The sequence below is a fragment of the Malaclemys terrapin genome, chromosome 8, assembly GCF_027887155.1.
Source record: "Malaclemys terrapin pileata isolate rMalTer1 chromosome 8, rMalTer1.hap1, whole genome shotgun sequence".
Classification (NCBI taxonomy): domain Eukaryota; kingdom Metazoa; phylum Chordata; order Testudines; family Emydidae; genus Malaclemys; species Malaclemys terrapin.
In genome coordinates, this window is record NC_071512.1 from 99,000,482 (window position 1) to 99,025,733 (window position 25,252).

Sequence of the window (25,252 nt, forward strand, 5' to 3'; positions counted from 1 at the left end):
AACTGGAATTGAAACACTTGCTAGCACATGAGCCTTCACCCGTTGTGTGTTCACGTTGTGCTTGGGAGGACCAGAGTAAACTAATATAAACCACACATTGAATTTCAAGTCATGTACTGCACAAATGTATTCCCATGGGTCAGCAACAGTGACAAGAAAAGTATTTTATCTGACTTCACCAGCGTGCAGCACAAGAAGAGTATACAATTAACCATTTTTTTTTATTTTTAAGCCTGATAGCCAGTTCTGCATTGCTACCTAATTAAGAAAGATAAATGTGCTTCTCTTTTGCAGGAAATGAGTGGATTATTTTTTTCAAGCGATTTTTCAAGCCATTTTTTTCAAGTACTGAAATAATTACCTCAACAATGGCATTAACATATTTATATACTGTATGTGTTTTGGTCTCTCTGTCCCTCCAGCCTCCTTCTTAGTCAAAATCTCTCTTATTAATGCTGTATCCACTATCTGATTGCCATTGGATGTGGGCTGAATAACTAAGCAGTTCCATTCCCAGCAGTCTCTGTCTGTAAATCTCCTATCAGAGGCAGCAGAATGGGCTATGTTTAGAGCACGCAGTTCAGCATAAGGTCCGCAAGTGTTTCTTTTGACCTCCATCTCCTCTAGCACGTATGCATGTATTTCCTCTAAGAAGATCAGCCTTCAAGCTGTGTAGGAGGCTTGAATTGTGCCGTTACTTGAGTACCAGCCTCGTTAGCCATTTTATGAATGTGACTATGCTGTCCCAAGCGGTGACCTTTTGCTTGAAACCTAACAAAAGGCTGAAGTCTGTGTTATTTTCAGGTCAGGTGGTGCATGGGGGAACTGTGCCCTTGAAACATCTTTCATTGTAATATGAAATGGGAGTGGGAAGGAGCGTGGACTGTGTCACCTCAGACAAGCTCATTGAAAAGAGGGTGGGGGGGTGCCAGTAGGGCAGCAGTTTTCTCTTTGTATTTTAAAGTAAGACAGTTTTCAGACCATATCAAACAGCATGGCAGAGTGGGATGGTGGGAAGCTTCTCTTCTTTGTTTAGGTAAGATGATGTCATAATCCCACCAGAGAAAAATGTCCTCTTAGTTGGAGCGCTGAGAATTTTCTCCAGGGAATGCTCTCTCCTCTGCAGAAACAACAGGCCCTGAAGCTTAACCCTGTACATTACAAAGCATCTGTGGCTACCTAGGATTTCATGGTTGTCACTCTGCTACACAGCTTGGCCACGTCATAGTGACAATAGATCCTCCTGCTTCACAGGCCCTGACCACTGGAGCTAAAGGAGAATCTCTGTTAGCTGTTAGCAGAACAGGGTCTATAACACACAGTTGTACCAGTATTGATTCTTTCGTGTAGTGGGCGGTGCTACACCTACACACTGACCAGTTTACCACCCTAGTACAGTGGCCATGAATAGCTTGCACTGTCATTAAAGCTGATGTCCAATTTCGATTCTCTTCCACTTTTCAGTCGCTAATAACCTTCTCAAACAAACCTCCTTACTGGTGAAATTTTCCATTCTTCATCTCATCCTAAAGGTGTTTGGTTCTCTATTATAAGTTTTAGCCAGATCAGTTCAGTTTTGTGTAGAGAGTGCAATGACTCCTGTATCAAAGTTCACAGAGGGCCTTATATCTTAATACAGTATGAAAATTCTGTCTTCTCCCATGTTCAGTTAGAGACCTTAAAAAAAAAATCTGAAACTAGAAATGTGAAATTTGGCTTGTTTCATAGGATCATTGAAATTGAAAGTTCATACCTAGTTTGAGGAAAATCAAGCAAGTAGTTTTAAAGTTCTGAGAATTGAACGTTACCAGTTTTATGTGGACACGTGTAGAATTTTCCTCTCTGGTCTTTTTATACCTCACTTTTAAGAGACTTCAGGTGGAGTTCAGGCCGCTCAGCAATTCAGAGGACCAAACCCATAATTTATAAGCATGCGTTGGTTGTGTGGTAAACTAGTGGGGGAAGCTGTACCAGTGTTCTGTAGGTCTTTTGACCACCATCACTTGGGGCAGAAGTGTGGTTATAAACCCTGTGGGCTATCAAAGGAAAAACTATTGGCTATATTATATTTTTAATGTTCCACCCCTAACTTAAACACCAAACCCCAGTGTATGTGAACACAATCTGAGGGCAGGTTCATAGCTGTAATAATATGCTGAAAAATCAGTGGGAGGTGAAATGTACATTCTAATAGTTTGGAAGGCCTTATTCCTATATGGCCCCTCCCATCTTCTCTGCTTTTTTCCTCTTTTTGGTCAAAGCATTGCTGAGTTTGTGCTTGTGGTTGGAAAACGCCCGTAGGTCCCTTTAACCGTCTCATTTTCCTTTTTGAGAATGCATCGCGGCTCAGTATTGGACAAGGCCCAGGCAGTTTGCGGAACTGAGATTTCTCTTTAAAAATTAGTTGCTATTAGAGAGGCCATATAACTGGCAGCATCTTTGCCAGATCCCAGATTCATTCCTAAAACAATATATCACCTAGATTACCACAACACTGGGGCATTGTCCATTGGAGCCAGTGAGGGCAAAGCACTGACATGCTTAATGTTACATTTTAGAAACACTTCCAGCTTAGGATATTGTCAGAACTGATGCTACTCTCCTTCTCAGCATCGACATCTAACCAGTTGCTAAATGGCTTTAAGACTCTGGACACAGCTGGAGCTTTCTGATTGGTTGTTAGTGATGTCATGTCCATGTCTGTTATGCTCAGCAAAATGCACAGCTTGTTTTCCTTATTTGTTTGTATAAAATCCCTTTTCCAAAAGTAGCAAAACACTCCCTGCTGGGCTTTGCTACATGCTTACTGCACTTCCCAGGGCACTGAGGTCCCCCAGTGACCGTGTGCCCTGTGATGTGGTAACAGCATCATCATTGTGCAAGATCCTGTTATTTTTGGATATAGGTAATCGTGAACCCAAGTGCCACCCCAGTGACACTGTTCCTGTTGCTAGAGTTAACTGTCTTGGAGTGGTTCCATTCAAAGTTTCCTCTTTCAGGGATTTTATAACTCAGCCCATTAAAAGAAATGTAGTTGAAACTTTGTGCTTAAGAGCCCAGCCTGAGAGCTAATGTTTGGTTTTAGTAAACCAAAAAAACCCAAACAGTTTCTTTGGCCATTGGTGATCTATAAAAGCAGAAGATGGAGAAGATTCAAAGGTGGAAAAGACTATTACTCCCTGCAAACTCAAAGAACGGATGGTGTGGGATATGCCTACCTGATTCTAAGGGGTAAGTCCTCCTGCTCAGTGCTTCAGAGGAATGTGAAAACATCCCAAAAGCCCTGCAAGGAATTCCTTCCTGAACCCTGAGTGTGAATACAGAGCAGTGGGGTGAAAGAAGTGAACAATCTGAGAAACTTTCACACACTCCCATATTTCAAAGTTAGTTTATTTATTTTCACTGGGGGTTCAGAGTCATCTAGTTAGTGAGAGTTTGCAGGATTGCTCCCCATGTTGGCTTTTTAATGCTTGTTTACTGATGATTAGTTTTGTAGCACAGACTCACCAGCAACTACACACCACATAACAGAAGCACTAACCCAGGAACCAATCCCTGCAACAAACCCTGTTGCCAACTCTATCCACATATCTATTCCAGGGACACCATCATAGGACCTAACCACATCAGCCACACCATCAGGGGATCGTTCACCTGCACATCTACCAGTGTAATATATGCCATCATGTGCCAGCAATGCCCCTCTGCCATGTACATTGGCCAACCTGGACAGTCTCTATGCCAAAGAATAAATGGATACAAATCAGACATCAAGAATTGTAACATTCAAAAACCAGTGGGAGAGCACTTCAGTCTCCCTAGACACTCTATAACAGACTCAAAAGTGACCATTCTTCAACAAAAAAACTTAAAAAACAGACTTCAATGAGAAATGCAGAACTGGAATTAATTTGCAAACTTGACATCATTAAATTAGGCCTAAATAAAGACGGCTGGAATAAAGTAGCTGGATCACTACAAAAAGTAATTTTCCCTCTGTTGACACTCACACCTTCTTGTCAACTGTTGGAAATGGGCCATATCCACCCTGATTCAATTGGCCTCGTTAGCACTGACCCCCCCACTTGGTAAGGCAACTTCCATCTTTTCATGTATTGTATATTTATACCTGCCTACTGTATTTTTCACTCCATGCATCTGAAGAGGGTTATCGCCCACGAGAGCTTATGCCCAAATACATTTGTTAGTCTCTAAGGTGCCACAAGGACTCCTCGTTGTTTTTGCTGATACAGAATAACACAGCTACCCCTCTGAAGCCTGATTTCTGTTTCTCTTTTGGAAATTTGAAACAGCACAATTATCCAGCAAGGTATTTTTGGAAATGGTTACTGCGCGCAAACAACCCTCTCCTTTTTCATCTATTTTCAGGCAGATCTTTAGCCCAAACATTTGCACATCTCCTCAGGTTCATCCAAGCAAATTATTCATGCAACTCTGAAGTCCTATCACTTTATGCACTAGTATATGGTTAATGAATTTGTTTAGTCCCATTCAGTTTTTTTCAGCCTTCAGGAAAATTTGTCTATCTTTATTTTCTACTAACTGATCAATTTGGGGATCTATTGTAGGTTGGATCCTGCCCCCTCTGAAGTCAATGGTAAAACTTCCATTGACTTAAATAGGAACAGGGTGAGCCCCTAAATCAGGAGAGGTGAACTGTCTCCGAAAGCCATATTAACTCCGGAATTTTTACAGTCAGCTAAGAGGCAGGACTCACCGGCAGGATCAAAAAGTTGTATTAAATGAGGTTGACAGTTATTTTTTTTTTTTAAATGGGGTAGAGCTTATTTTTCAAAATATACTTTACAAATGAGATGTCACAGAGAGACGGGTGAGACTGGCCAGGAACAAAGAAGTAGCCGATAGCCCATACCGAGCTGCTGCTGCTGGAAGGGGAGGCTTGACACACACACAAAGAATTGTATCTATGTTGCTAGGAGAGGATGAAATCAGTTAATTGTGGACATCTGCTTTGGGATGCTAACTGCCAGGATCACGTTTCTTGTGATTCTGATCAGATTGAGCCTTTGTGGATTTCGGTGGTGGCCCCTATTTAAGCATTCAGCCTCTCAGTTAATTGAAATTCAGCACCTTGTAAAGATGCCAAAACGCAAAAGCAAATAAACCAAACATTTTGTTTTTAGTATTCTTTTCAGATAAACATCAGAGTACAACCAACAGAAAGTTTCCTTTGGGGAATACAGTATTCTCCTCCTGTGTTACAGCAGCATTGTTGTGTCTCCTTGACTGTAGCCAGGAAATTATCTGAATCCACACTCACTGCTATAGATCAGCCAGCAAAAGGTGCTCTGAAATAATCATGCATTTAATTTTGATGGTACCAGTTTGTTGTTCTATTCTAGGTGCCTCACCAACAACATCATTAAAAATCTAACAGATAGGCTTGCATGGTAGGTGGGGGATTAACTAAGCCCTAATAGGCTTCCAACTACTCCTATCAGCAGCTATTTTGAGATGCAAGGTGAGCTGTCTGCATCATAGTAATATCAAGTGCATGAGAAATAATTACTCACAGCAGCACTATTCAGCCACTTAATACAGGCAGAGAAGAACACCACAGCCAGGTGAAACTAGAAGGAGAACTTCAGGAGGTAGTGGGTATACTTTCTCACATTAGGACTTAGTGAGGACACCAAAGTGCATCATGGGAACTTTCAATAACCAGAGGAGGTCAGGGGAGCTCAGTTTTATCCATCCAAAAGATGGCACCTTTAACAGCACTGTGCCCTCTAACACCATACTGGGACACAGTGCTTTCTTCACCAAGACCATATAGGGGTTACTGGTTCATAATGACTCAGAGGTCATCTAGTACCAAACTGTGCAGCATCATGGGTTTTCCTTGGCACTTTTTCTATGAAACTCTTTTAAGCTTGTGAAACTTGGTGTGATCATGGACTATAGTGAAATGGCCGGAGACAAAATTTAATAGAGCGAACGTTGAAGGTTGCACGTGGCAAAATAGTAGTGTGTGTCATTACTGCCCAATCCAGAATGAACTTGTTTTCCCATTATCACAGAGTTTTGAAAAGTGTTACGTCCTTACCTAGGCTGTATACTGGCTCCATTTGACATGTGTGATGGACTCAAAAAAGGGTGAGCAGATTTCCTGGGAACTTTGCATTGAGGACATTGTCCTTTACAAGTGAATTGCCTTGAATTTCTAGGAAGCCAATATTAAGCAGTTTATTCTTTACTATTTTCCATCCAATTTCTTGAAGCTAAAGAACAGGTTGGGGATTTTATTATTGAGCTAGCAGAGACTCCTTGCAGAATTACAGCTTTAGCCACCTGATATTGTTTCACCCTCGTAACTGAACCCTCTGCTTTCTCGCAGCATTTGAAAAGGGAAATTTTAAATACCCTCTGAAGTATTTTGGTTATTTGATCAGAGAGACAATTTAAAAAAAGCTCCAGAGAAAATAAAAATTGCTAACAAATGATAATAGCGCTGATGGGAACACAAACTAAACGGATAGAAAAAGCAAGTGAAAATCTGAGCTAGCAAACTCTAGCCTCAGGACATTGTATATGTATAATGAGATCAAGGAATTCAGGCAGCATAAATTTAGCACTGACTTTTTTTTCCTTATCGGACACGTGACACTTTCTCAGTGAATAGCAGAAATTATTATACAGAAAAATATAGTGGGGAATTTTGGGGGATGGAAAGAGGAGGAGAAATCTAATACCATATTACACATAATAGAGCGATGATTTAAGGAGGATAGGTTTAATAAGTAGCACTCTGCAAATTGATCTTTAAATGGAGATATAATTTGCAGTCAGACTTTGAATTTGGATCTTAGATGCCAGCACCAGAAAGTCAGACAGTTTGTGCTCTCTTGTATTTCTAAATGGCTGCTGAGAGAAATGTATCTAAACATGACAGTTTTATTTTTAATATATTCTATTCTGTGGTCCCGAAGAGCCTAGCATGTTGCTGATGTTATATAAAAAGTGTATTATAATTATTATTTCAGTCCTATGGATTTCTGTTAAGTTGCACCAAGTGAAATACTGTAATTGCTGGCATGTCTTTCCTCCCTTCTATACATCTGCTCCCGACTCCTATCTCCTCATTTACCCCCAAATAATTGTTTTTTGTGTTATTCCTCTTTGATCCAGATCTACTGCATGACTGACTTGGTTTGGGGACATTACTATAGGTTTCTGCAAAGCAAGTTGTTAGACTGTTTCTTGCCCTATGAGACTTTAGTCCTGGAGGGGAATGATGGAATGTCTCATTTAGGGCATCACACAAATACTCGGTCATTGAACTTTGAGCAGGAAAAAAATAGGCCAAATCAGTCAGAGAGAATCAGATATCAAGTTCTGGGACCTGGGGCTGTACTGCAGACAGAGATTTCCTGTGTCTTTTACTACAGTGGCAATTAACAGAGCAATCCTATTAGTATACACTGTGATGCTTGATGTTGCGTTTTTTTGGATGGGGTAGGATAAATTCTTTGAGGACCCTTCTAATTTATGAGTAGTTATACAGATGGCTGAATACCCCACAAGAATTTCAAGGACTTACAGATTAGATGATTGAATATCAGATGCACAGGGGCCTGTTTTTACAATGGATAAAACAAACTCCTTGGTTTCACTGCACCAAATAGCAATTTCTTACATAAAATAGAGCAGCTCAGATAATAGCAATGTTAGTGTTCTCCAGCAAAACAATGGGACAGATGGAGCTATCTGAAGGTCCAGCCCAAACTCTCCACTACATCCATAAGGCAGGCAGGCTAGAGAATATAGAAATGTAATTATGAAAATTTCCAGTTACAAAATGATCATGACTGGTGTGGCGATGTAAAAGGAAGAAAGGAAACAGCCTGATTTTCAGATACTCAGACTGAAACTGCAGTGCTAATAGTCAGAACAGTCATTTCTGGACTTGCTTGCAGTGTTTGTTGTAGCTGTGTTGGTCCCAGGACATTAGAGAGACGGGGTGAGGCAGTATCTTTTATCGGACTAACTTGAAAGCTTGTCTTTTTCACCAACAGAAGTTGGTCCAATGAAAGGTATTACCGTGTCTCTCTAGTTTCTTGACTTGTCAACTTGATCAAATCAAGTATGGAAGTCACCAAGACAGAGTAAAGATGGAACACCACAAGGGCTTTTTATAGTCTCTTTTTTCTGATTATCACTATACTTTAACTCCATACCCAGGATAGTTTTCATATTGTTCACAAACCTCTGTCAGCATATTACCAGTTCCAAGTATAATTAGGGAGGATTCCAATTTTAAATCTTGATATTCTACTCAGTGGTTCTCAACCTTTCCAGACTACTGTACCCCTTTCAATTTAATTTTAATTTAATTTAATTTATTTATTTAAGTTTCAAGAGTCTGATTTGTCTTGTGTACTCCAAGTTTCACCTCACTTAAAAACTGCTTGCTTACAAAATCAGACATAAAAATGCAAAAGTAACACAGCAAAGTGTTACTGAAAAATTGCTTATTTTCTCATTTTTACCATATAATTATAAAATACATTGATTGGAATATAAATATTGTACTTACATTTCAGCATCAGGGGGTAGCGGTGTTAGTCTATATCTACAAAAACAACAAGGAGTCTGGTGGCACTAATCTGTTAGTCTTTAAGGTGCCACCAGACTCCTTGTTGTTTTTTACATTTCAGCGTGATACTTGTGTGCTCTGTGTCTCCTGTCCGGGAGCATGTGAGCTGCTTGCACATACTAGTGGACCAGGGACAGATGCTGGTGAGCCTGGTGCCCACACCAATGGGCGGGGCTGAGGGCAGTTCAGCTACGCTGGAAGAGTTGCCCGCATGGGGTGCTGGCTCCTGCAAGCGGCAGCCTGACATGCTGCTGCTTTTGCTGTTGCGGTTCCCGGTAGAGCCCTGCAGCTCCGTGGACATCTGCTTTATCTCCGTGGATGTTCGTGGATATCAATTTTGTATTTGCATAGAGCTCTACTCATTCCTCTACTTAAGGCATAAGACCATCCTTCTGAATTAAGTGGAATCTAGTGAAACCAACTCAGGGGAGTTCTTCCACCTCAGCAGTAGGCAAACCTCATCTGAGACTGTCCTCTTGACAGTCAGCATCTGGACCAATGGTCAATATGTCTTTTTTCAGTGTTATGTGGCTTCTGAGTTTCACTCACCTGCAAATGGAATTACATGTGTAAATTAATTTTGCAAGTTAGATAATGATTAGGGGTTAGTTTTATCAACAATAAAAGCCCTTAAATAATATATATTTAAACAAACAAATATTTTAAAGGAAGATCATAACAGTTCACAATTACATTTTCAGAGGTTTTAGGGCCAATACAAAGCCCATAGGAGGTAGCTATCAAGTCCCCTCAAATGTTTTTGCTGTTCTTATTCCTGAACCACATATTATTCCACAACAACAAAACAGCTTTTCAGTGCTGCATCCCATGCTTTGATGTCTGTGATTCTTCCATGCCTCAAATCTACTCTATGCATTTGTTAGTCAAATATTATGAAGATGCTGGCATTTAAATGATTGCCTTCTTGGTCTAATGCCTTCTTACAGCTCATAAACAAGGATGACAATGAAAGATATTGATGCTATCGTTCTATAGCTGTGATTAATTTTGCATCAGTTTCAGTTGGCAAGAGGAAGAGAGGGAAAGTGAGGGTTAAGCACATAAAGGTTTTGTATCTGCAATTATTTTATAGCCTATAAAAACGGAAGCAGTAAAAACTGAAGAAGCTTTGGAAGATCAGGTTTTGGTTTTGGCCATCAGATATCATTCTCTCTGTTCACCTCTGCTTTGCTTTCTGGAATTCAGAATAATTTTATTTTTTACTGGGGGTGACAAAATCATGGTAGATTAACAATATAAACAATCAGCTTCTTCATTTTACCTTTTTTTTGCAGAACAGTCCTGACAAATTTTATAAGTTCAAAATTTAGCATTTGTTAAAACAAAAGCTGGAGAGTTTGGTATCATGCAGCTGGTCTAATATGAATAGGGGTAATTTCTGGAAATCAAAAGCAAAATACAATTTGAATATTCTTCTACTGTGTTAGAAACCCAAACACAATAGTATTGTGCTAGTGCATGACAGCCAAAAAAGTGAAACTGCCCGGTTTCATTTCACTGCCCCAATTGAAAGTTAATGTCATTAACGTTATTTTAGTTTTAATAATCCACATGTTGTTAATATCACAAAAGTCGTAGAATTGCATGACCTCTGATTCTTACTTTTAAGAGTCAAATTCTTGCTCATGTCAAACTTCCATTGATGTTCTGATTTAGTAAGTGCTTCAGAATTTCCCCCTAGAATTAGGATGATGATTAGGGCTAGTATGGTACATAGTTTCTGTCTGCATTGGTAGACACTAGCCAGTGATTTTTCTGAAAATGCTCTGAATCAAGTTCTGCTCTTGGTTGTAAGTATTGTCTCCACTGACAGCCCAATATGCATATCTTAGGGCAGAACTTGGCTCCTTTTACTGTGTATTTGTGGGTTATAGTGGACTTTCCATAGCTACAGAATATCTTAACCAGTGCCTTAATTTAGTAGTGGTTTATAGGCTTATTTTTGGGGACATGGTATTTAATGTCTATGTTCAAAGTGGCAGGTCTCAGCCGTCAGTTCATCCCTTCTCAATCTTGTGTTTAAGTGAACGCAGAGGATTTATTTCACCCACTTCATTTAAGTCAGACTTCAAATACATGTGGGAGTGTGCATTCATAAACATGGTCACACACCCATGCACACATACTAGCTGTCTCACTTTTAGGAGATACAACTGATTTTTTTTTTAATTGCCTTTCTTCCACTCTGTACTTCTAACCTATTCACCTGACCTTTCACGTGAGTACTTAAGGTCTTGTATTATAAAGGACTTTATTTACTAGTACAAGTTGCAAATGTTGATCCCAAATGGTTGGGGATAAGTGGCTCCTTTGCTTGTTTCTTAAGAAGCTTCATCATTTTGAAACAGTTTTAGCTTGTTTAAAGTCAGTGATTTCACCCTAGATATGTTGGTTTGCAAGTTGGCAGTAATCAGGTCTGGAGCTCACAGTAGTGTGATTCAGCGAGGTTGACTGTATGGGATGAACTTTTCTAGCAAGGTGTAGGTGGAAAAGTGTGTTCTGCCTAGCCATAGGACTGCATGCTGGTGGGTTCCATTTGTTTTAACATCTCAGCTGTAAGACTTAAAAATTGACTATTCCATCCTGAAAACTAAAATTAGTATTTTTGTACAAGATTAAAGTTATATTTCCAGATAGACTTTAATAGCAGCAGAACTATTCAGGTTGTGTCTTTCCATTTGCATATGTAAAAGAATTTAGGATGTTCTGATTTTTATAAATGATAGATTCTTTGCTTGCCTTCCGATGCCTACTCTTTTTTGTATTAAACTCTTCCTGTCCTCCAGATTCTCCTGTACGTGCTGCCTCATGTCTGGCAAGTAATTTTTTTATAGATTGGTTTAACGTCTCATCTCTAATATATCAGCACCCCTTTGTATGGCAGTGCAGTGTCATCATTGGATATGAACCAAAATCTTGATGTAACATCTCAGCTGTCTGCCTGTGAGGTGAAGGTGCTATCAACAAAGACGTGTCATGGCTTCCTTTGTGTTGTGGTATACTGTAGAGATGTAGGTATACTGGTATACAGTACAGAGTGCTACATTGCACTCCAGTTCAGACTGCAAGAAAAAAAAAAAAGAAGCAAAAACTTGTCCAAATGCTACTGCAATGGCAAATACCAAGGGATCTACATGACTGTTTATAACATGCTTAGGTGAACCTTTCCTTTAAAAAAATTATTGCAGTATTTCAGCAAACATCAGGTGACTAGCAAGACATTTTAAGAAGGAACATTCCCAGCTAGTGAAAGCCATATTACCCTAAATTCCAGATAATAGCCCAGCTGTTTCATGAGTCCTGCATAATTTGTCCTTATAATTTTGATCATTCAGTTTGCCAGGTTTCATTATATTTGCTCATCTGTGGGGATCTTTGGTGGCTTAAGTTTCCTATTGATGAGAAGTACTTTTCAGCCTTTATCTTTTTTACAGATGGTTATCTTCATACTGGTGCTTGACTCTTTGATCCTCTGTATAATTTTGTCCCCCTAGCATTTTGTGGTTTTTGTCCCTGTTTTGATTAGAATTGTAGTAATCTCAGAGAATGAGAGAAAGAAAATGCATCTAGACAAAAAGAAAATGAAAGAGCAGCTGCTTAATACAGAGGCTCAGACAAGCCAGAGGGTACACACTGGACTCTTAGCCGCTCTTGGGAGACTTCTGAAGAAAACAATATTTTCATTCATATCACCAGTGGGTTTGATATGGACACGGCTGCTACTCTGAAACCTGGCATTATCCAAGTGTTTCTGCTTTCTAACATGTAGGATAAAGAATTGCTTCTTGATACAACAAAGAAAGAAAAGAGTTCAACCATCCAGCATACCAAACGCATACACATTTATACAGATCACATTTATACTGGGGGACAGTTGGAGCAATGGCATTGAAGTCATTGGGCCAGATTTTCCCCTGCATTGGTGGGACTGGGTGCCCATTTAGCTGCATAGAGCTAATGTATTGGGTCTGATGCAACCCACTCTTCTGACTGCTGGCATAGTAGAGGTGGCTGAAAGAAAGAGGGTATGGCTGGATTTTTTCAGCACTCCACTGAACCCAGGCTGGCATATTGGTCCCTTTTGGGCCATTGACATTTAGCATAATACACATATTAAGTATTTATATTATGGTAATAGCCAAAGGTCCCAGTCAGGATTTAGGCCCCTTTGTCCTGGGCACCGTATGACGTAATGTAGAGCAGCCCTCGGGCTTCTGTAATTTATACCTAGGGATTGGATTGACATACAGCTATCTCAAAGTTGCCTTTGGAACCCCACCCTTAAGTTGCAATGTGTGCTTCTCAGCCATAGCTGAGGAGCTGGGCTATTGCGTTCAGTGAAGTTACACTGCTCCTACACCTGCATAACTCAAACCGGAGTCTGGCCCAGAATCTCTCTTTATATACCATCATATGAGATTTCCATAGCCTGACATTATGGAAATCTCAAATTAGTATTCCCCTTCCCCCTTGCCTCCCTTGTATCTCCACTGTCCATGAGCTTAATAATAGTGTTTGAATTCAGACTTTCCAGAGCAAGTCTTGGAAAGTAACTCTGTTTATTGATGGCTGTCTCACTAAATGCAACAAGTAATGTCTCAGCTTTCAGGCATTTGATTGGTATCACTGTGGAAACTGAAGACTAATCAAAGAGGCTTCCACAGCTGAAAATAATTTGTGGATGGTGGGGAATGAAGGATGTGAGCTACTGATAAAGGTGTTTCTGATCCTCTAGATTTATCATTCTGCAGTGAGCTTTTATGTAGCTCATGGGAGGGAAAAAAGAAACAAAGAACAAGTAACAATAGACTTTTTTTTTGGCGGATAGTGAAATAAATTAATCTATGAGGGAAAATAGTGTGATCTTTGGATAAAGGTTATTTGAACCTCTAGATATTTCCAAGGTATAGACAACTTGTAAAAACAGCTCATACAAAAGAAAACCCGCAGCTAGTAATAATAGATCATTTGTATTGGTGCCCTCTTCCTAGATTCCACAATGTATTCATTTATAAGAAATAATGCAGTGGAAAATTACAATGGTACAATCTAAAAATTGTTTGCATAATTAAAATCCCATTTTATTTCCATAATTATAATATGCTTATCTGATGAAAAACTGTTAATGATCCATTATATTTCCAGTCAGTCAGTAAGGTAAGTAAATTGTATTGAAGGGCTTAAAGGAACACTAACAACTTTAAAAATCACATTTTAAAAAACCTTTTTCCATTTAGTTTTCCTACTACTCATCCTTCTAATTTGCACTTCCATTCGAAAACCACATAGCACGTTGCAAGTCCGAATTAACCTCAGTACTGTATCTGAGCACCAACAAGTGTGCTAAGCACTAAATAAGTAAAGCTATGGTGCTGTAACAGAGTCAAAAACCTAGGGCCCCAGTCCTGCAACTGCCTGTACATGGTCAGACCCCCACACCTGTGTGGGGCCTAATTAAAGTTAGTGGTGTTCTGCACAGGGTCACACAGATATATCTAATTCTGGCGCAGGATTTACTACCTGAGTAAAGTTACATGTATGCATTTGTAGGATTGGGCTCTAAATTAAGACGTGACGCAAAAAAATTAGGAAAATAAATAAGCAAAATGGGGGACAGTAGACTAGGACAAAGGTTACAGTAAACCGATCACAGCGTTCTTCAGCTAAGGCCAGGGAACAACTGTATTGTTTTGTTAATTTTTTTATTGTATTATGAGGATGATTATAAGTGGTTTGGCAAAATTGGGTATATTGGGTTGGTTTGAACACGGAGAAGAAGATAGCTTGGTGAAAAAGTTTAGAGAGGCCGCTCCAGGCATATGGGCAGCATGAGAGAAAGCAGAGGAGTGTGACAGGAAGAAGGGATATTGAAGCTGCCTTCAATGGTGAAGGTCAGCACTGAAAACAGTAGTAGTCATGGGTGCCAAGGTCACACAGGAGGCCCGTGGCAGGCACAGGACTGGACGTCGAGAGACCTGAGCTGACTTCTCAGCTCTGCCACTAATGTGCTGGGTGATCTCGATCGTGGACAAGTTGAGTAGTTTCTCGATGTTTCAGTTTTGCCATCTGTAAAATGACGCCCATGATTCTTCATGACACAGAGATCCACTAGGAGCTGGGCTGAGTATCATTTTATTCATATACGCCACTGAACTTCCAGTTAGGTGGTTGTGTCACTACTAAATGGGCTGGATGTGGCCAGAGGGTTAATATGAGCACATGGGAACCCCTTTAATACTTAGGGCATTAGCTAATTTATCCTTACGACACCCCTGTAAAGTAGATAAGTTTCATTATCCCCATTTTTCAGATGGGGAAATTGAGGCAGAGAATAAGACCTATGTTCAAAAGTACATGAGCAAAGGTACACGCACAGATTTTCAGAAGTGACGGGTGGCTATTTGGGATGCCTCAATTTTTGGACAACCAGCTTGGACAACCAGTTTGAGACACAATGGGTCCCATTAAAGTGACTCAGATTGAGTGCCCCAAAAGTAAGGCTTCCAAAATGGGCAGTTACTTCTGAAAATCTGGGCATGTACAAGACAGGGATCTGCCTGTGGTTAAGCTTTTCTGACCTGAGCATGTACTCTGTTGTGCAGACTTTAAAAAAATCGGGGACAAACAGCTTGCTCAGAATCACAGAGGGCATCGGTGTCAGAGCCAGCATTTGAACTCAGGAGTTCTTACTCATAGTGTTGTATTCACTGTATGGGGCTAGGCCATACCTTTCCATATGTAGTCTCAATAAGTAACGTAGTTTATTGTGTCTTAGAAATTGTTGGTATTCTGATACTTGTGATAGACTTTTATGGCCTGATTTTTAAAAAGTGATGAATACTTACGGTTACTATAAAGTTAATTGGCAGTTGGGGTTGTTCAGATCCTCTGAAAATCAGCCTTGTAGAGTATAAAGAATAGTATTGTATTGTCCCAGCACCTGTTAATGCTTTATGGCTCAGTGACAGAATTACTCTCCATAATTGAAGTTTTATATCTTGGCTGTGAAAGTTTACAGGGGAAATGTTTTAGCTGTTTAAATACCAGGAACACAGAAAAACAGAATTTTGATTGTTTCTCATATGTCAAAACTCTTTGAATTACCAGATTATCCTAGTTTAACCAGTATACCTGGTTTGCTTTAAAATATAGTCATATTTTTAGAAGGGCAATTTCACAGAAAATGTGTTTTAAAAATAGAATTCAAAGATCCTTAGATATTCATTGAAATAGGCATAGGTTTCAGCCTCAATGTTCAATCTGCTGTGTTTTGTTAATTAAAGAAATTACTTTGAGCCGGGTATGTGAGCCTCTATCTGTGCACGAATGTGTAAGGGATCCAGTATTATGATTTATACAGGAAGTAGGAATGGGGAGTTTTGTGTTATGGTCTGTCTGATGGTGACGCTTCTCAGAGCACCCAGGGCTGTGAGTCGTCTTGTTGCCACCTTCTGTCAGCATGAGGGAGTCTTGCATATGCCATCTGGGTGTCAGCCCCGTAACACCACCAGCACTCTCCTCTGGCCCACACCAGTCCTCCCAATTGACAATAGATGTACCCCACCCCTCGAGTCCCTTTGAAGTGTCCCCCTGTGGTGTCCAGCCCCGATCACTGGATACCCACAAAAATTCCAGATCCTCCATTCCCAAAGGAACAGTGTGCCTCAGTTTACCAGTTTTACCTTAGACCACTGCTCCTGTATCACACACAGCACTTGACTTCAATTATAGTAAAACAAAGGTAGCAGTTCTGCAGAAAAGGACCTAGGGGTCACAGTGGACGAGAAGCTGGATATGAGTCAACAGTGTGCTCTTGTTACCAAGAAGGCTAATGGCATTTTGGACTGTATAAGTAGGGGCATTGCCAGCAGATCGAGGGACGTGATCGTTCCCCTTTATGCGACATTGGTGAGGCCTCATCTGGAGTACTGTGTCCAGTTTTGGGCCCCACACTACAAGAAGGATGTGGAAATATTGGAAAGAGTCCAGCGGAGGGCAACAAAAATGATTAGGGGTCTGGAGCACATGACTTATGAGGAGAGGCTGAGGGAACTGGGATTGTTTAGTCTCCAGAAGAGAAGAATGAGGGGGGATTTGATAGCTGCTTTCAACTACCTGAGGGGGGGTTCCAAAGAGGATGGAGCTCGGCTGTTCTCAGTGATGGCAGATGACAGAACAAGGAGCAATGGTCTCAAGTTGCAGTGGGGGAGGTCTAGGTTAGATATTAGGAAACACTATTTCACTAGGAGGGTGGGGAAGCACTGGAATGCTTTACCTAGGGAGGTGGTGGAATCTCCTTCTTTGGAGGTTTTTTAGGCCCGGCTTGACAAAGCCCTGGCTGGGATGATTTAGTTGGGAATTGGTCCTGCTTTGAGCAGGGGGTTGGACTAGATGACCTCCTGAGGTCCCTTCCAACCCTGATATTCTATGATTCTATGAAAAGGAAATGTATTTAAGAAAAAATAGAGAATCAACTAGAAACAAATGTGAATGATGGAAAGAAATGGTTTAAATACAGAACAAGATAATAAAATGTGAACTGGACCTACACTTATTAATAGTTACCTTTCCTAGCTAATAAAGTAGATTCTGACCCCAAAGTTCAGTCTCTTGCAGCGTTTGCCAGCCCCAAGGAGCCAGGACCTAGTTTTAGCTGAAGCACCTGGCTCATCAACATAACTTCTCAGTGAAGGATCCAGAGTGTCTTTCTCCACCCTGTGATATACTGAATCAGTCTCTTGTCTCTGTTCACAGACAGGGCACTCCCCTCGCTGTCCTATCGTTCCTTTTCACTGTCAGATAGTTTCAATGTTTATAGTTTAGCTTAGATGGTTTTCCATTGACTTTTCTGGGTTGGTGCAAAGGTGGACAATTGAGCAATACATGACATAATCAGCTAATCAGAGAGAGATGACAACTGCCTCCTGCTTGAATGGGCCAGCACCGAGACACAACATTCTCTGTTGACTCACTTTGCCTCCAAAACTCTAAGGGCATAATGTTCAATGTTGTTACATTAGTCCTTAAATAGTAACCATACACACATCTTGCACTGGTATGAGTATCGATAAATTACAAGCTTTCAGTAGAAACCTCACATGCTACCCTTTATGGATAATTCCCATGAAAGCGGTGTCTTAGGTGTAATGAGTTTGTCTTGTCTGAGACAGGAGTTGCTTTTAAAGAACAATGAAACCTTTACCGTTTGGCACCAGTGGGCCTCTAAGTCACACTGATGCTTTTGCTTTGTTCTTGAATTAAGCTCATGCTATTCATAGATAATTTAAATGGAGTCTGCGTGATTTTGTAGTAATTTTTCTAATATACAGATAGACTTGTGGGGTTGAAGTTGATTCCCCTTATGTTGATTTGTAATAAGAAATTATTATCCATTTTAAAACTTTATTGTAAAAAGTTGTTGGCTTCAGGAAACATAGCAGTCTGTCATGAGACTCCTGTTTTAGCAATGTAGACGTGTGTACCTTTCCATTTGCGCCTGCTTACAGAGGAATCATTTGGTGATGGTTTTTAAATATTGAGGAAGGATCTGTGTAGAATGTTCTAAATGGTTATAGCTAGAGTAATAGAATGATATTAAGGAAAGTTCGGTTTAGTCTAAATAATCAGGAAAAATATCCTCCATATAATATCTATTAGATGGTGGAGTAGTCTCTCAAATGGTGGAAGTCCCATTGCCTGGCCAATTTTAAGAGTCAGTAGGACAATGGAGCGGGATGGATTATTTGACTCAATAAGTATTTTCTATAACTTAATTTCTATGATTCCACCAAATATGTACAACTGGGGGATCAGCACAGATGCTTCCCTGAAACCACTGTATTGCATAACCCAAGCCCTCTACTAGGAGAAGCAATTGTGAGAGGGAAATCTGGTATTCAGGTTCCCAGGTGAATGTTCAGCAATTAAGCTAAATGAGGAAGCTTATGATTTGAAGCCAGCTATGGCTGTTTTGTGGCTAAATCACAATTCTATATATTCTTCCTATTCAATAAGAGTTTCTCATTTAGTTTCCATGTTGATGGCTTGGAAAGAGTTTTTTCCCCCACCAGTGTGTAAAGCTGGAAGCTGTCATGTGACCCATCTCCCAGAAGAATGAATATATTCCTGCCTGCCTATCAAATATTATTAGAACTAGGGCTGCAGGCTTCAGCTTTTGAGACACGGTCTCTCCCACTGCACCAAAGGAGGAATTTTGATAGTTCAAATCAGCAAACATGCTGACTTACTTTCTCTGTACAGTAATTACTTACATTCTTCCCCAGAGAGCCTCGGAATTCTAAATTAGAGGCTTAGGAGCTGAGATAAAAAGTGAGTGTCAAATGAGAGAGAGAGAGAGAGACAATACATACAGTATAGGTCAGTTTTTGCCCTTATTTATATCCATGCAACCTATGATTTCAGGCAGGGGCACACTGCATGTAAGTCCAGGCAGAATTTGGTCCCAAATACTGTCATCTACAGTATATAGATTAAAAACAAACCAAAACACAGTTTTGCATAATCAGAAGCAGTAACACATCTCCCCTATCTATGCAGGAGGTATCTGGTTAGATTGGTTTATGCAGTGGATCTAGAACCAACATACTCACCAGTCCAACCAAATGTTCTGCTCTAAACTAGTTGCAAGCTCAAGCGAGTGGAAGCACAATGGCTGTGTCCAGCAGTCACACACAGTTTGCATTTGGCTTTCCACACGGTGGAGTGCTCCCAGAATAAGTGGATCAAGTACTACTGCAATCTGAATGCTGGGATAAACCATAGATTGGTATTTTGATTTATTACGGACTCAGGATGTTGCCTCCTTTGGAATGATAACTTTGATTAAAATAAGCTGCTTTGGGAATGTAATACATTTACAGAGGATACGAAAACAGCTACTTCTACAAACTGCCCAACTCAGTCTTGATATTGTGGCCATGGCACCTGTTTCCTTCCAGCAGCCAGAAATAGGTCTTTGGTTTGTGAATGTCATATGTCTGCCTTTCCCACATCCCCCATAGTATTTTGTGCCTCCAACAGAGAAATGGATAGTTCCAATATTCAGATGCTTTTTCTACCTCAAATTGTTGTTTAGGGGGCACGTGAAAGATAGTTTCTTTTAAATTTTGACTGCTTCTAAATCTGTTTGGATTCGGCTCAACCTTTGTCATGAACTGCAGGCAGGAGCTTGTAAAGGGACCCATCAGAATTCCTGATCTAATACTTCAAGATCACCAGTCCCAGACTACAAAGGCAAATCAGATATCTGCCCGGGATACCCTGCTTCTCCAGCAAGGAGATTAGCAGGTTGATGTCTGTTTTCTTTGGGGGAAAACAGCACAAAGACAGGGATTGCAGTGGTTTGGGGGGTTCCCACTTGTTGCATTGTAACTAATCTTTCTGAACAGCAAATGTAAAATGATTGAGGGGGACAGGCACATCTACCTCAGATGTTCTCAGCAGTTCCTTTAGATTAGAAAATGGGATGGAAGTTCTGAATCAGACTGCCTTCAGTTTTAGGTCTCTAGAACGGAAATCACATATGACCTACAGGAGAAATGATGTGATCTTTCAAGTTGAAAGTCATAATTTGCTTAATTAAACAAATTGCAGTAATTTCTAATCTAGATCAGACTCCTTCTGCCAGAGATCACATTTCTAGATATTTTAGCTCGGCTGTATACTTTATAATAAAGGCATACACTTTTTATTAAGCATGTTAAGAAAAAGACTTGTATAACCAGCTCTTGGAAATCAATGGACTGCATTGCATAACAGTCCCCTGGCACACTTTATGGGTCAGATTCTGACAGATAAACAAGAATTGATCGCTGAATTAAAAACTGATGGTTGCCTATGTACAAGTAACCACAATCTAATTTAATTTGCTATGTATAAACAGAATATAGTCCTAACCAAATACACACGTGTGTGTGTGTGTGTGCGTGTGTTGCTTTTATAAAGGCCAATTTCTCAAAGCTGAAAGCCATTATAATAAAAATTAAATGGGAGAAAATATACCAAACCTAGCAATGGTATAGCTCCAATAGTAGACATGGATGATAAATTTGTAAATCATGACACAGCAAAGGCAGAAGTATTTAATAAATATTTCTCTTCTGTATTCAGAAAGAAGCAGGATGATGCATGATCTTGCAGTAGTAGTGAAATACATTATATTCCATCACTAGCTAGGGAGGATATTAAAGAGCAACTATTAAACATTTTTAAATTGGCAGGACTGGATAACTTGCACCCACAAGTATTAAAAGAATTGGCAAATTAGCTCCCTGAACCATTTATGCTGATTTTTAAACAAATTTTGGAACACTGGGGAAGTTCAGAGCACTGGAAAAAACTAATGTGACAATATTTTAAAAGTTTAAAGAGGACGATATGAGAAATGATAGGCTGGTTAGCATGACATCAAACCTGGATAAAATCATGGAAAGGTTAATATCGAACACAGCCAGTAAAGAATAAATGATGGTAGCATAATTAATGGCAATCAACATGATTTTATGGACAATAGCTGTTGTCAGTCAGACTTGTTTTTAATGAGATCACAAGATTGGTTGATAAAAGATAACTGTGTTGACATAATATAGTCAGGCTTATGTAAGGCATTTGTCAGAATACACTGGCGATATAATAAAAATGTTAGTACACCTCTGCCCCGATATAACGCTGTCCTCGGGAGCCAAAAAATCTTACCGCGTTATATCGAATTTGCTTTGATCCGCCGAAGCGTGCAGAAACCCCACCCCCCTCGCGGAGCGCTGCTTTACCGTGTTATATTCGAATTCGTGTTATATCGAGTCGTGTTATATCGGGATAGAGGTGTAGTATACAAAAACAATGCAGCCCCTTTTAAAAACTGGTTAACGGATAGATCTCAAAAAGTAATTGTAAACGGGGAATCAACATCCAATGGGGATGCTTCTGCTGGGGTTCAGCAGGAATCTGTTCTCTGCCCAATGCTATTTATTATCTTTATCGTGATCTGAAAAATATAAAATCATTCCTGGTAAAATTTTAGATGACACAAAAGTTGCTGGATTGGTAAATAATAATGGGACAAGTCAGTGATACAGACTGACCTTGGTAAGGTGAGCTCATTTGAACAACATGCATTTTAAGACAACCTAATGCAAGGTTGTAAATCTAGGAACAGAGAATGTAAGTCATTATTATAGTCCCCCATCATATATCCTGTAAAGCAGTGACTCTGAAAAGGACTTAAGGGTCACAGCAGATAACTGATGGAACAGGAACTCCAAAAGCCTTGATGCAGGTGAGAGGGCAAAGGTGGGCCTTGGCTGTGTAAGCAGGGGAATATCAAGGAGTAGAGAGCTGTTTTTACCTCTGTGGGTATGTCTACACTACGAAATTAGTTCGAATTTATAGAAGCCGGTTTTATTGAAATCGGTTGTATACAGCCGATTGTGTATGTCCACACAATAAAATGCTCTAGGTGCTCTAGTCGGCAGACCGCGTCCACAGTACGAGGCTAGCGTCGACTTCCGGAGCATTGCACTATGGGTAGCTATCCCACAGCTATCCCACAGTTCCCGCAGTCTCCGCCGCCCCTTGGAATTCTGGGTTGAGATCCCAATGCCCGGATGATGCAAAACAGTGTCGCGGGCGGTTCTGGGTACATGTCGTCAGGCCCCTCCCTCCCCCGTCACAGCAACGGCAGACAATAGATTCGCGCCTTTTTATCTGGGTTACCTGGGTTACCTGTGCAGACAACATGGAGCCCGCTCAGCACAGCTGAGCTCACCGTCACCATATATCCTCTTGGTGCCGGCAGACGTGGGACTGCATTGCTACACAGCAGCAGCTGCTAACTGCCTTTTGGCGGTAGACGGTGCAGTAGACTGGTAGCCTTCATCGGCGATCTGGGTGCTGGCAGCCGTGGGGCTTGCCTTTTGGCAGTAAATGGTGTATTATGACTGTTAGCCGGCCTATTACAAGTCGGGTCATCGCACATTAGCAGAGTCTTCCCTGAGCAGCAGCTCGTGCAATAGGCCTGAAGACCATCGTCATACACCGCCCCGTATTTGCTGCCAAGCACCCAGAAAGATGCCGAGGGCTATCAGTCACGCTGCACCGTCGTCTTAAGATGTAAAAAATAGATTTTCTCTGTATTCATTTGCTTCCCCCTCCCTCCGTCAAATCAACGGCCTGCTAAACCCAGGGTTTTCAGTTTAATCTTTGGGGGGGACCAGTCTGTGACAGTTGTTTGTGTCTCTCCCTGATGCACAGCCACCGTTCTTTATTTTAATTCCCTGTGCCTGTACGCCATGTCGTCACTCGGCCCCCCTCCCTCCTTCCCCTAGGCCGTCAGATACTACGTTTGCGCCACAGCTCGAGCCGCGAAGCGGTTCACGCCTTTTCTTTGAATTCTGGGTTGAGATCCCAATGCCCGGATGATGCAAAACAGTGTCGCGGGCGGTTCTGGGTACATGTCGTCAGGCCCCTCCCTCCCCCGTCACAGCAACGGCAGAAAATAGATTCGCGCCTTTTTACCTGGGTTACCTGGGTTACCTGTGCAGACAACATGGAGCCCGCTCAGCACAGCTGAGCTCACCGTCACCATATGTCCTCTGGGTGCCGGCAGACGTGGGACTGCATTGCTACACAGCAGCAGCTGCTAACTGCCTTTTGGCAGTAGACGGTGTAGCATGAGTGATAGCCGTGGGGCTGGCAGCCGTAGGGCTGCATTGCACCAGCCCCTTCCAGGCGATGGTATATTATGACTGGTACCCGTCGTCGTCGTACTGGAGTGGCTGTCAATCATGGCCACCTGGGCAGACATGCTACTGTCTCGATGATGACGGTTACCAGTCATAATGTACTATTTTCTGCCAATTGCCCAATATTGTCTGCTAAGCACCCAGAAGAGGCCGAGGGCGATGCTGGGTGCTGGCGGACGTGGGGCTGGCAGACATGGGGCTGCATTGCTACACAGCAGCAGCCCCTTGCCTTTTGGCAGATGATGGTATATTATGATTGGTACCCATCATCATCGTACTGGTATGGCTGTCACTCATGCTGCAGCGTCGGCTGCCACCTTAAGATGTAAAAAATAGATTTATTCTGTGTTCATTTGCTTCCCCTTCCTCCGTGAAATCAACGGCCTGCTAAGCCCAGGGTTTCCAGTTTAATCTTTGGGGGGACCATTCTGTGTGACAGTTGTTTGTGTTTCTCCCTGTTCCTGTACCTGTACGCCATGTCGTCACTTGGCCCTCCCTCCCTCCCTCCCTCCCTCCCTCCCGCCCTCCTTCTCCTGGTCCATCAGATACTACTTTCGCGCCTTTTTTCTGACCAGGCGCCATAGCTAGCACTGGGATCATGGAGCCCGCTCAGATCACCGCGGCAATTATGAGCACTATGAACACCACGCGCATTGTCCTGGAGTATATGCAGAGCCAGAACATGCCAAGGCGAAACCCGGACCAGGCGAGGAGGCGATTGCAGCACGGCGACGAGAGTGATGAGGAAATTGACATGGCCATAGACCTCTCACAAGGCACAGGCCCCAGCAATGTGGAAATCATGGTGTCACTGGGGCAGGTTCATGCCGTGGAACGCCGATTCTGGGCCCGGGAAACAAGCACAGACTGGTGGGATCGCATCGTGCTGCAGGTATGGGACGATTCCCAGTGGCTGCGAAACTTTCGCATGCGTAAGGCCACTTTCATGGAACTTTGTGACTTGCTTTCCCCTGCCCTGAAGCGCCAGAATACCAAGATGAGAGCAGCCCTCACAGTTGAGAAGCGAGTGGCGATAGCCCTGTGGAAGCTTGCAACGCCAGACAGCTACCGGTCAGTCGGGAATCAATTTGGAGTGGGCAAATCTACGGTGGGGGCTGCTGTGATCCAATTTGCCAGGGCAATGAAAGACCTGGTGATAGCAAGGGTAGTGACTCTGGGCAACGTGCAGTCAATAGTGGATGGTTTTGCTGAAATGGGATTCCCAAACTGTGGCGGGGCCATAGACGGAACCCATATCCCTATCTTGTCACCGGAGCACCAAGCCACCGACTACGTAAACCGCAAGGGGTACTTTTCAATGCTGCTGCAAGCCCTGGTGGATCACAAGGGACGTTTCACCAACATCAACGTGGGATGGCCGGGAAAGGTACATGATGCTCGCGTCTTCAGGAACTCTGCTCTGTTTCGAAAGCTGGAGGAAGGGACTTTCTTCCCGGACCAGAAAGTGACCATTGGGGATGTTGAAATGCCTATCGTGATCCTTGGGGACCCAGCCTACCCCTTAATGCCATGGCTCATGAAGCCGTACACAGGCAGCCTGGACAGGAGTCAGGACCTGTTCAACTACAGGCTGAGCAAGTGCCGAATGGTGGTGGAATGTGCATTTGGACGTTTAAAAGCGCGCTGGCGCAGCTTACTGACTCGCTCAGACCTCAGCGAAAAGAATATCCCTATTGTTATTGCTGCTTGCTGTGCGCTCCACAATATCTGTGAGAGTAAGGGGGAGACCTTTATGGCGGGGTGGGAGGTTGAGGCAACTCGCCTGGCCGCTGATTACGCGCAGCCAGACACCAGGGCGGTTAGAGGAGCACAG

At 41.9% G+C, this 25,252-nt stretch overlaps 1 protein-coding gene across 3 annotated transcripts in view; it reads left to right on the plus strand.

Annotated features, from left to right (window-relative positions):
• Window positions 1-25,252, plus strand: part of LRP8 (LDL receptor related protein 8) — a 411,845-nt gene that overhangs the window by 289,869 nt on the left and 96,724 nt on the right. The window lies entirely within an intron of this gene.